Source organism: Pseudophryne corroboree, chromosome 2 (assembly GCF_028390025.1).
Source record: "Pseudophryne corroboree isolate aPseCor3 chromosome 2, aPseCor3.hap2, whole genome shotgun sequence".
Classification (NCBI taxonomy): domain Eukaryota; kingdom Metazoa; phylum Chordata; class Amphibia; order Anura; family Myobatrachidae; genus Pseudophryne; species Pseudophryne corroboree.
In genome coordinates this window covers 249,923,976-249,935,691 of record NC_086445.1, presented here as the reverse complement: position 1 = coordinate 249,935,691, position 11,716 = coordinate 249,923,976, and the positions used below count along the sequence as shown (strand labels likewise).

At 45.6% G+C, this 11,716-nt stretch overlaps 1 pseudogene; it reads right to left on the bottom strand.

The window, feature by feature from the left end:
- Positions 1–336: 336 nt before the first annotated feature.
- Positions 337–543, bottom strand: LOC135052869 (U2 spliceosomal RNA; annotated as a pseudogene).
- Positions 544–11,716: the final 11,173 nt, after the last annotated feature.

Sequence of the window (11,716 nt, the reverse complement as noted above, 5' to 3'; positions counted from 1 at the left end):
TAGGCTTTTAGCCTTTTTCTCTGTATTCTCACATCAGATGTACTGATTTGTGCTCATTTCTCCATTGCCTGACTCTACGGCACTAATGGGCCCTACACATTGGACGATCCGCCGCCGAGCTGCCCGACGGCGTATACGGGCGACGGGCGACCCGGCGGCGGAGGGGCAGTGACGGGGGGAGTGAAGTTTCTTCACTCCCCCGTCACCCGGCTGCATTGAATTGCAGGCAAATATGGACAAGATCGTCCATATTGGCATGCATGTACAGCCGACAGGGGACCAGCGATGAACGAGCGCGTGGCCGCGCATCGTTCATCGCTGGAGCCTCCACACTCAAAGATATGAACGGTATCTCGTTCATTTATGAACGAGATCGTTCATATCTTTGACTAATGTCAGCCAGTGTGTAGGGCCTATAACTGTTTGTCTACGTGTATAAAAATATTTGGAAAATTTCAATAAAAATATTTAAAAAAATATATATATAAAAAAAAGAGAACAGGTACTCCACACTTGATCTTAGCCAAAAGGCCGAGAAGCCATTTTTCGCAGCGCAGCGTTCAGGTCTCTACTTTGCATGCACCGCAATGCGCAGGAGCGTCGTACGGGTACAAAGCGGATCGTTGCTGGGCGATGGTTTTAACAAATAATCCATTCGCACAGCCTATCGCAAGAAGATTGACAGGAAGAAGGCGTTTATGGGTGTCAACTGACCGTTTTCAGGGAGTGGTTGTAAAAACGCAGGCGTGTCCAAGCGTTTGCAGGGCGGGTGTCTGACGTCAATTCTGGGACCAGACAGGCTGAAGTGATCGCAAGGGCTGAGTAAGTTCAGAGCTACTCAGAAACTGCACAAAATGTTTTTGCAGAGCTCGGCTGCACATGCGATCGTACACTTGCAAAGCTAAAATACACTCCCCTGTGGGCTGCGACTATGCATTCGCACGGCTGCAAAAAACAGCTAGCGAGCGATCAACTCGGAATGACCCCCAATGTTTGTGTGATTGTGAAGCATGGACAAAATAGAAAGTTTAGCATGTTTATTTTACAGCACTTTGTCGTTTTCATCCATAAACTTTTATCATGCAGGTGACCCTGCATAATTAACTGAAGAGTCAGATTAAACCAATATAACAGATTTCCAGTGTTTTGACATTTTATTTACATTTTGATTGTAACTGCAAATTGCAATTAAAATAGTATTGGAAAATCAGAACTCAATAAACTCCACTAATTTGACTAATAATATATAAATGTTTAGATCAACCCCTTCACTACCCAGTTGTTGCAGTGGAGCAGGGGGTTGGGAGACATTGAGATTTGCTGATTCTCAAACAGCAGTAAAGCCGCTTGTTGTGGATTATCCTTTATCTTCTCAAATAAAGGCTCCAGCCAGGGGGAGGGTCAGTCTTGGACAAGCAGCTGGCTACTCGTTACAAAGAACTGGAGAACAGTATTATCTATTCACATATCATTAGTGCCTTATACAAGAATCAATCTTATAAGCACGTAAAAAAAAAAAAAAAAGTTCTTAAATTAGATATACAAGTGTAAAAGTGCCATGTGTGCTGCCCACAAAATGATCACCTTTAATTATTAAGTGGATTTTCTAGGTCAGTATGGAAAATCCTGTTCGCCAGCTTGTATGTGTGTTATTTGGCTGATAAAATGAGACCGTTCTCCATCCGTTCCTTCAACCAAATCTGTGCAGTGTGGCCAAATACATAAGACTGCAAAAAAAACAGAAAGTTTAATAACACCGAAGTGTGTAATGCTATACAGAGATATCATTAAACTATTAAAATAATTACTAGTCACTAACAATTGCTGATCCATAGCTGCTGAGATGCTCGCAGTTCATGAATTTATATTCTTGTTTATTCCCACTAACCCATACAATTATTTTTTTTACACTGGAATCATCATCTGCATATATTACTGGAGTCCTATGATCGCCAGTCCGTCTCGATATCATTGTGGCTCGATCATATTTTATTGTTTCTAGCCAGGGCCGGACTGGCCATCCGGCAGATGCCCTAAGGGCCAATGGCCTGATGGGCCAGTAGGGCATAACTGCCTGGCCGAGCAGTTACGTCAGACAGAAAGCCAGGGGCTGGCCAAGCAGCTCTGTCTCCCGGCGCTCTTCTCGGCTGCCCGCCTCTCAGAGACAGGGGCTGACCAAGCAGCTCCGTCCAGTCCATCCCTGTTTATAACTTACTTTATATTTTTTATTTTTCTCATTGTTATTTATTTTCCTGTAAATGTTTTTCATTGTAATAATTTATATGCTATTTCACTAGTGTTAAAGTTTATATGTATTTTTAAATTGCGACTTCCTTATTAACCCCTTAAGTGGCATGCCCGGAAAAACTCCAGGGCCAGCTGCATTGGAGAGACAGGCTATCCCGGAAGATTTCCGGGGCATGCCCAGCGCTGCTCTCCCTCCTCCCTCGTACTCCGCTTGCATGGCGGAGATTCACGGAGTGAAGCGGTTGCTTTGTGATGTCATGACGCATCCGCATCATTCCGTGAAACTCTGCCCCCCCTCCCCCGAGCGGAGTATGAGGGAGGAGGGGAAGAGGGATTTTGGCACCCGCCAGCAAATTTACACCCCCTTGACCATGAGCATTCCCCATGGAACAAGCATTGCCCGGCAACGAGCATTCCCCATGGAACAAGCATTGCCCGGCAACGAGCATGGATCCCAGAGAAACCCCTGTTAACGAGCATGACACCCAGCGCATGAAACCCTTGGCAACGAGAAGGTAATTCATTTAAAAACCCACCCTGGGAGATGTGACATGGTAAAAAGAAAGTCACCACTGAAGGGGTTAATACAATATTAGCATGGTCAAGGGAACGGCGCTATTACATCTTTATCTATCAAAAAATGTTCATATAATGGTCAATTTACAGCTCAAATGTGCATAGAATCATGGCAACCAGAGCATGTCCTTCTTTTAAATAGGCAAAATTGGACAAGTTGATAGGCAAGTGCTTTTTCTGCACAGCATGGTGGCCAAAAACTTGAGTGAAAATATATACCTAATTACTCACCATAATTGTTTAATGACTAAATCAAGCAGTTTAAATAGTACTGTCACTTAAAACAGTATCATACTGTATGTGTGATGTGTCATGATCCTAGAAAATAACAGCAGATACACAAGAGGAAATTTTGGTAATATCCCACTTCAGAAATAAGAACATGACATTCACAAAATGTGCAGATTTCCATTCTTAAATAATGCAAAAGTATCATCCTAGAAAATGAAAACAGGATATATTTTGAAAACAAACTCTATAGTACTCTGCACAAGATCTGCATTTCTCATCGACACTTCTGCTCCCATTCCTGTTACAGGACTTTTCTGTGGGATGCCCTCCCTCACACAACCAGACTTTCTTTTAGCCTCCAAAGTTTCAAGCATTCCCTGAAAACTCACCTGACTTCAGACAAACTTATAAAATTTATTAAACACTCATATAACCACCATAAACTGTTATAACTATTTACCTACCCTGTACACAGTTCAAACAAAATCTACATGTGTTCTTTCCATACTACTTAATTTTATTTTTAAGAACATAATAATAATAAATAATAATAATAATAATAATAATAATTATTATTATTATTATTATTATTATTATTATTATTGGACCTAGCATATTGAAGTGTACAAGGGCGTGTAGTAAATTAGAGTAATGTAGAAAAGAGGAATTGAGGACAAGACCAGAACCCCAAAGCTCACATTTGCTGCTTTGGGAGTAGAAGCATTCATACATAACAGAAAACTATGGTAAATTTATATGTTAATGAACTAACACTTAAATATGATTGACTATAGAAAGATGTCTAAAACCCCTTGGTCAGGATCTGGGTAAGAGACGGTGTCTTAGCAAAAGGATTTTTTTTTTTTTTTACTCGGGTCAGGACTCTAGGGCTGGCCTACTTGATGGGAAAGTGAATGAAGCTGGGAGGCTTAATGAGACTCCTCAGGATGTCAGGGTCAGGTACTGGGAGAGGAGAACCCTTAGTGGAGCTGAGATCCAAAGGGTAATGCTGGAAACAGAAGACAAAGACAGATGACTAGTGCTTGTGAACTATTACGAACAGCCAGAGACAAATGCTGGAGAAATTGCACAGGCAAACTAAGCCAGGAGCCAGAATGAAGGTCTCTATGGAGAGAAGTTGTTCTGCCACCGCACATAGTGTAAATTCAAGTATAAATAGGGCACTCCCAGCGTCGATAGGCTGAGTGGGCACATGACCGAGATAGCTGGGGTCTGGTTTGTTGAAGGCAGTCAAGTGAGCGGCACCAAGATCACAGAAGCTGCAAGAAGAAGGACACCAGCCCTGTCTGCAACAGAGCAGACACCCCCACTCAGGGACACCACATTCAGCCTGGACAGACCAGGACAACACTCAGGAGACACCACCGGATTGGGTGATGGAGACTATGGGGGTCAATCCGAGTTGATCGCTCACTGCTGATTTATGCAGTGCAGGGATCAGGCAAAAAAATTTAAAAAATTGTGCATGCATATGCACCGCAATGCGCAGGCGCATTGTACGGGTACAAAGAGGATCGGTGCTGGACGATGGATTTAGCGAAGATACCATTTGCACAGCTGAACGCAAAGGGGATTAATAGAAAGAGGGCGTTTATGGGTGTCAACTGGACATTTTCTGGGAGTGTTTGGGAAAATGCAGGCTTTTGCAGGGCGGGTGTCTGACGTCAATTCTATCACCAAAAAAACTGAAGTGATCGCAAGGGCTGAGTAAGTCCAGAGCTACTCTGAAACTGCACAAAATGTTTTTGCTGCGCTCGGCTGCACTTGCAAAGCGAAAATACACTCCCCCGTGGGCGGTGACTATGCGTCTATTATAAATAAACTTTTCTCACAAGACTTGGGTATACTTGTGCGATTTATTATTGAATATGCAGTTATTTTCTCCATGGTTATCAAGTATCAGATTTTATTAAGAGACTTCTGTGGGGAATAGGGTTCTGTGCATATCCCCTAACTGCTAACCAGAGAGCTAATAAGGAATGACAGGAGCACAGTGATTGGAAACTTAAGTGGTGTACACATGGAGCGATGTTCACTTAATTTCTAAGCAATCTGACTAGATTGCTTAGAAATTAAGAACACATCGCTCCGTGTGTAGTAGGGGTGCTGGCGACAGCGATGCTAGATTGTGCCTGCATGCAGGCACAATCTAGCACATCACTCATTTCACCGCTAGGTGAAATGAGCGTCCCCTCACCCCGTCCACCCCCCCTCAGCACACATTGGGGGTAATTCTGAGTTGATCGCAGCAGGAACTTTGTTAGCAGTTGGGCAAAACCATGTGCACTGCAGGGGAGACAGATATAACATGTGCAGAGAGAGTTAGATTTGGGTGTGGTGTGTTCAAACTGCAATCTAAATTGCAGTGTAAAAATAAAGCAGCCAGTATTTACCCTGCACAGAAACAAAATAACTAGTGATGTGCACCGGACATTTTTCGGGTTTTGTGTTTTGGTTTTGGATTCGGTTCCGCGGTCATGTTTTGGATTCGGATGCGTTTTGGCAAAACCTCCCTGAAATTTTTTTGTCGGATTCGGGTGTGTTTTGGATTCGGGTGTTTTTTTACAAAAACCCCTCAAAAACTAGAGATGAGCGGGTTCGGTTCCTCGGAATCCGAACCCGCCCGAACTTCAGGTTTTTTTACACGGGTCCGAGCGACTCGGATCTTCCCGCCTTGCTCGGTTAACCCAAGCGCGCCCGAACGTCATCATCCCGCTGTCGGATTCTCGCGAGGCTCGGATTCTATCGCGAGACTCGGATTCTATATAAGGAGCCGCGCGTCGCCGCCATTTTCACACGTGCATTGAGATTGATAGGGAGAGGACGTGGCTGGCGTCCTCTCCGTTTATAGAGAAGAGAGTGAGACTAGAGTAGAGAGAGACACAGTATTTACTTTAGTAATTTTGGGGAGCATTAGGAGGAGTACTACTACTTGCTGAAGTGATAGTTAGAGATGAGCGCCTGAAATTTTTCGGGTTTTGTGTTTTGGTTTTGGGTTCGGTTCCGCGGCCGTGTTTTGGGTTCGACCGCGTTTTGGCAAAACCTCACCGAATTTTTTTTGTCGGATTCGGGTGTGTTTTGGATTCGGGTGTTTTTTTCAAAAAACCCTAAAAAACAGCTTAAATCATAGAATTTGGGGGTCATTTTGATCCCATATTATTATTAACCTCAAAAACCATAATTTCCACTCATTTTCAGTCTATTCTGAATACCTCACACCTCACAATATTATTTTTAGTCCTAAAATTTGCACCGAGGTCGCTGGATGACTAAGCTAAGCGACCCTAGTGGCCGACACAAACACCTGGCCCATCTAGGAGTGGCACTGCAGTGTCACGCAGGATGTCCCTTCCAAAAAACCCTCCCCAAACAGCACATGACGCAAAGAAAAAAAGAGGCGCAATGAGGTAGCTGACTGTGTGAGTAAGATAAGCGACCCTAGTGGCCGACACAAACACCGGGCCCATTTAGGAGTGGCACTGCAGTGTCACGCAGGATGTCCCTTCCAAAAAACCCTCCCCAAACAGCACATGACGCAAAGAAAAAAAGAGGCGCAATGAGGTAGCTGACTGTGTGAGTAAGATAAGCGACCCTAGTGGCCGACACAAACACCGGGCCCATTTAGGAGTGGCACTGCAGTGTCACGCAGGATGTCCCTTCCAAAAAACCCTCCCCAAACAGCACATGACGCAAAGAAAAAAAGAGGCGCAATGAGGTAGCTGACTGTGTGAGTAAGATAAGCGACCCTAGTGGCCGACACAAACACCGGGCCCATTTAGGAGTGGCACTGCAGTGTCACGCAGGATGTCCCTTCCAAAAAACCCTCCCCAAATAGCACATGACGCAAAGAAAAAAAGAGGCGCAATGAGGTAGCTGACTGTGTGAGTAAGATAAGCGACCCTAGTGGCCGACACAAACACCGGGCCCATTTAGGAGTGGCACTGCAGTGTCACGCAGGATGTCCCTTCCAAAAAACCCTCCCCAATCAGCACATGACGCAAAGAAAAAAAGAGGCGCAATGAGGTAGCTGTGTGAGTAAGATTAGCGACCCTAGTGGCCGACACAAACACCGGGCCCATTTAGGAGTGGCACTGCAGTGTCACGCAGGATGTCCCTTCCAAAAAACCCTCCCCAATCAGCACATGACGCAAAGTAAAATAAAATAAAAAAGAGGTGAAAGATGGAATTGTCCTTGGGCCCTCCCACCCACCCTTATGTTGTATAAACAGGACATGCACACTTTAACCAACCCATCATTTCAGTGACAGGGTCTGCCACACGACTGTGACTGAAATGACGGGATGGTTTGGACCCCCACCAAAAAAGAAGCAATTAATCTCTCCTTGCACAAACTGGCTCTACAGAGGCAAGATGTCCACCTCATCATCATCCTCCGATATATCACCGTGTACATCCCCCTCCTCACAGATTATCAATTCGTCCCCACTGGAATCCACCATCTCAGCTCCCTGTGTACTTTGTGGAGGCAATTGCTGCTGGTCAATGTCTCCGCGGAGGAATTGATTATAATTCATTTTAATGAACATCATCTTCTCCACATTTTCTGGATGTAACCTCGTACGCCGATTGCTGACAAGGTGAGCGGCGGCACTAAACACTCTTTCGGAGTACACACTTGTGGGAGGGCAACTTAGGTAGAATAAAGCCAGTTTGTGCAAGGGCCTCCAAATTGCCTCTTTTTCCTGCCAGTATAAGTACGGACTGTGTGACGTGCCTACTTGGATGCGGTCACTCATATAATCCTCCACCATTCTTTCAATGGGGAGAGAATCATATGCAGTGCCAGTAGACGACATGTCCGTATCCGTAATCGTTGTCAGGTCCTTCAGTCCGGACCAGATGTCAGCATCAGCAGTCGCTCCAGACTGCCCTGCATCACCGCCAGCGGGTGGGCTCGGAATTCTGAGCCTTTTCCTCGCACCCCCAGTTGCGGGAGAATGTGAAGGAGGAGATGTTGACAGGTCGCGTTCCGCTTGACTTGACAATTTTCTCACCAGCAGGTCTTTCAACCCCAGCAGACTTGTGTCTGCCGGAAAGTGAGATCCAAGGTAGGCTTTAAATCTAGGATCGAGCACGGTGGCCAAAATGTAGTGCTCTGATTTCAACAGATTGACCACCCGTGAATCCTTGTTAAGCGAATTAAGGGCTCCATCCACAAGTCCCACATGCCTAGCGGAATCGCTCCGTGTTAGCTCCTCCTTCAATGTCTCCAGCTTCTTCTGCAAAAGCCTGATGAGGGGAATGACCTGACTCAGGCTGGCAGTGTCTGAACTGACTTCACGTGTGGCAAGTTCAAAGGGCATCAGAACCTTGCACAACGTTGAAATCATTCTCCACTGCGCTTGAGACAGGTGCATTCCACCTCCTATATCGTGCTCAATTGTATAGGCTTGAATGGCCTTTTGCTGCTCCTCCAACCTCTGAAGCATATAGAGGGTTGAATTCCACCTCGTTACCACTTCTTGCTTCAGATGATGGCAGGGCAGGTTCAGTAGTTTTTGGTGATGCTCCAGTCTTCTGTACGTGGTGCCTGTACGCCGAAAGTGTCCCGCAATTCTTCTGGCCACCGACAGCATCTCTTGCACGCCCCTGTCGTTTTTTAAAAAATTCTGCACCACCAAATTCAAGGTATGTGCAAAACATGGGACGTGCTGGAATTTGCCCATATTTAATGCACACACAATATTGCTGGCGTTGTCCGATGCCACAAATCCACAGGAGAGTCCAATTGGGGTAAGCCATTCCGCGATGATCTTCCTCAGTTGCCGTAAGAGGTTTTCAGCTGTGTGCGTATTCTGGAAAGCGGTGATACAAAGCGTAGCCTGCCTAGGAAAGAGTTGGCGTTTGCGAGATGCTGCTACTGGTGCCGCCGCTGCTGTTCTTGCGGCGGGAGTCCATACATCTACCCAGTGGGCTGTCACAGTCATATAGTCCTGACCCTGCCCTGCTCCACTTGTCCACATGTCCGTGGTTAAGTGGACATTGGGTCCAGCTGCATTTTTTAGGACACTGGTGAGTCTTTTTCTGAGGTCCGTGTACATTTTTGGTATCGCCTGCCTAGAGAAGTGGAACCTAGATGGTATTTGGTAACGGGGGCACACTGCCTCAATAAATTGTCTAGTTCCCTGTGAACTAACGGCGGATACCGGACGCACGTCTAACACCAACATAGTTGTCAAGGCCTCAGTTATCCGCTTTGCAGCAGGATGACTGCTGTGATATTTCATCTTCCTCGCAAAGGACTGTTGAACAGTCAATTGCTTACTGGAAGTAGTACAAGTGGGCTTACGACTTCCCCTCTGGGATGACCATCGACTCCCAGCAGCAACAACAGCAGCGCCAGCAGCAGTAGGCGTTACACGCAAGGATGCATCGGAGGAATACCAGGCAGGAGAGGACTCGTCAGAATTGCCAGTGACATGGCCTGCAGGACTATTGGCATTCCTGGGGAAGGAGGAAATTGACACTGAGGGAGTTGGTGGGGTGGGTTGCGTGAGCTTGGTTACAAGAGGAAGGGATTTACTGGTCAGTGGACTGCTTCCGCTGTCACCCAAAGTTTTTGAACTTGTCACTGACTTATTATGAATGCGCTGCAGGTGACGTATAAGGGAGGATGTTCCGAGGTGGTTAACGTCCTTACCCCTACTTATTACAGCTTGACAAAGGGAACACACGGCTTGACACCTGTTGTCCGCATTTCTGTTGAAATACCTCCACACCGAAGAGCTGATTTTTTTGGTATTTTCACCTGGCATGTCAACGGCCATATTCCTCCCACGGACAACAGGTGTCTCCCCGGGTGCCTGACTTAAACAAACCACCTCACCATCAGAATCCTCCTGGTCAATTTCCTCCCCAGCGCCAGCAACACCCATATCCTCCTCATCCTGGTGTACTTCAACACTGACATCTTCAATCTGACTATCAGGAACTGGACTGCGGGTGCTCCTTCCAGCACTTGCAGGGGGCGTGCAAATGGTGGAAGGCGCATGCTCTTCACGTCCAGTGTTGGGAAGGTCAGGCATCGCAACCGACACAATTGGACTCTCCTTGTGGATTTGGGATTTCGAAGAATGCACAGTTCTTTGCTGTGCTTTTGCCAGCTTGAGTCTTTTCATTTTTCTAGCGAGAGGCTGATTGCTTCCATCCTCATGTGAAGCTGAACCACTAGCCATGAACATAGGCCAGGGCCTCAGCCGTTCCTTGCCACTCCGTGTGGTAAATGGCATATTGGCAAGTTTACGCTTCTCCTCCGACAATTTTATTTTAGGTTTTGGAGTCCTTTTTTTACTGATATTTGGTGTTTTGGATTTGACATGCTCTGTACTATGACATTGGGCATCGGCCTTGGCAGACGACGTTGCTGGCATTTCATCGTCTCGGCCATGACTAGTGGCAGCAGCTTCAGCACGAGGTGGAAGTGGATCTTGATCTTTCCCTAATTTTGGAACCTCAACATTTTTGTTCTCCATATTTTAATAGGCACAACTAAAAGGCACCTCAGGTAAACAATGGAGATGGATGGATACTAGTATACAATTATGGACGGACTGCCGAGTGCCGACACAGAGGTAGCCACAGCCGTGAACTACCGTACTGTACTGTGTCTGCTGCTAATATAGACTGGTTGATAAAGAGATGTCGTAGTATGTATGTATAAAGAAGAAAGAAAAAAAAAACACGGTTAGGTGGTATACAATTATGGACGGACTGCCGAGTGCCGACACAGAGGTAGCCACAGCCGTGAACTACCGTACTGTACTGTGTCTGCTGCTAATATAGACTGGTTGATAAAGAGATGTCGTAGTATGTATGTATAAAGAAGAAAGGAAAAAAAAACCACGGTTAGGTGGTATACAATTATGGACGGACTGCCGAGTGCCGACACAGAGGTAGCCACAGCCGTGAACTACCGTACTGTACTGTGTCTGCTGCTAATATAGACTGGTTGATAAAGAGATGTCGTAGTATGTAAGTATAAAGAAGAAAGAAAAAAAAACCACGGTTAGGTGGTATACAATTATGGACGGACTGCCGAGTGCCGACACAGAGGTAGCCACAGCCGTGAACTACCGTACTGTACTGTGTCTGCTGCTAATATAGACTGGTTGATAAAGAGATGTCGTAGTATGTATGTATAAAGAAGAAAGAAAAAAAAACCACGGTTAGGTGGTATACAATTATGGACGGACTGCCGAGTGCCGACACAGAGGTAGCTACAGCCGTGAACTACCGTACTGTGTCTGCTGCGACTGGATGATAAATAATGATATAAAAAATATATATATATCACTACTGCAGCCGGACAGGTATATATATTATATAATGACGGACCTGCTGGACACTGTCAGCAGAATGAGTTTTTTATAGAATAAAAAAAAAAACACCACACAAGTGAAGTCACACGACGAGTGTTTAACTTTTTCAGGCAATCACAATATAATATACTACTAACTATACTGTGGTCAGTGTGGTCAGGTCACTGGTCAGTCACACTGGCAGTGGCACTCCTGCAGCAAAAGTGTGCACTGTTTAATTTTAATATAATATGTACTCCTGGCTCCTGCTATAACCTATAACTGGCACTGCAGTGCTCCCCAGTCTCCCCCACAATTATAAG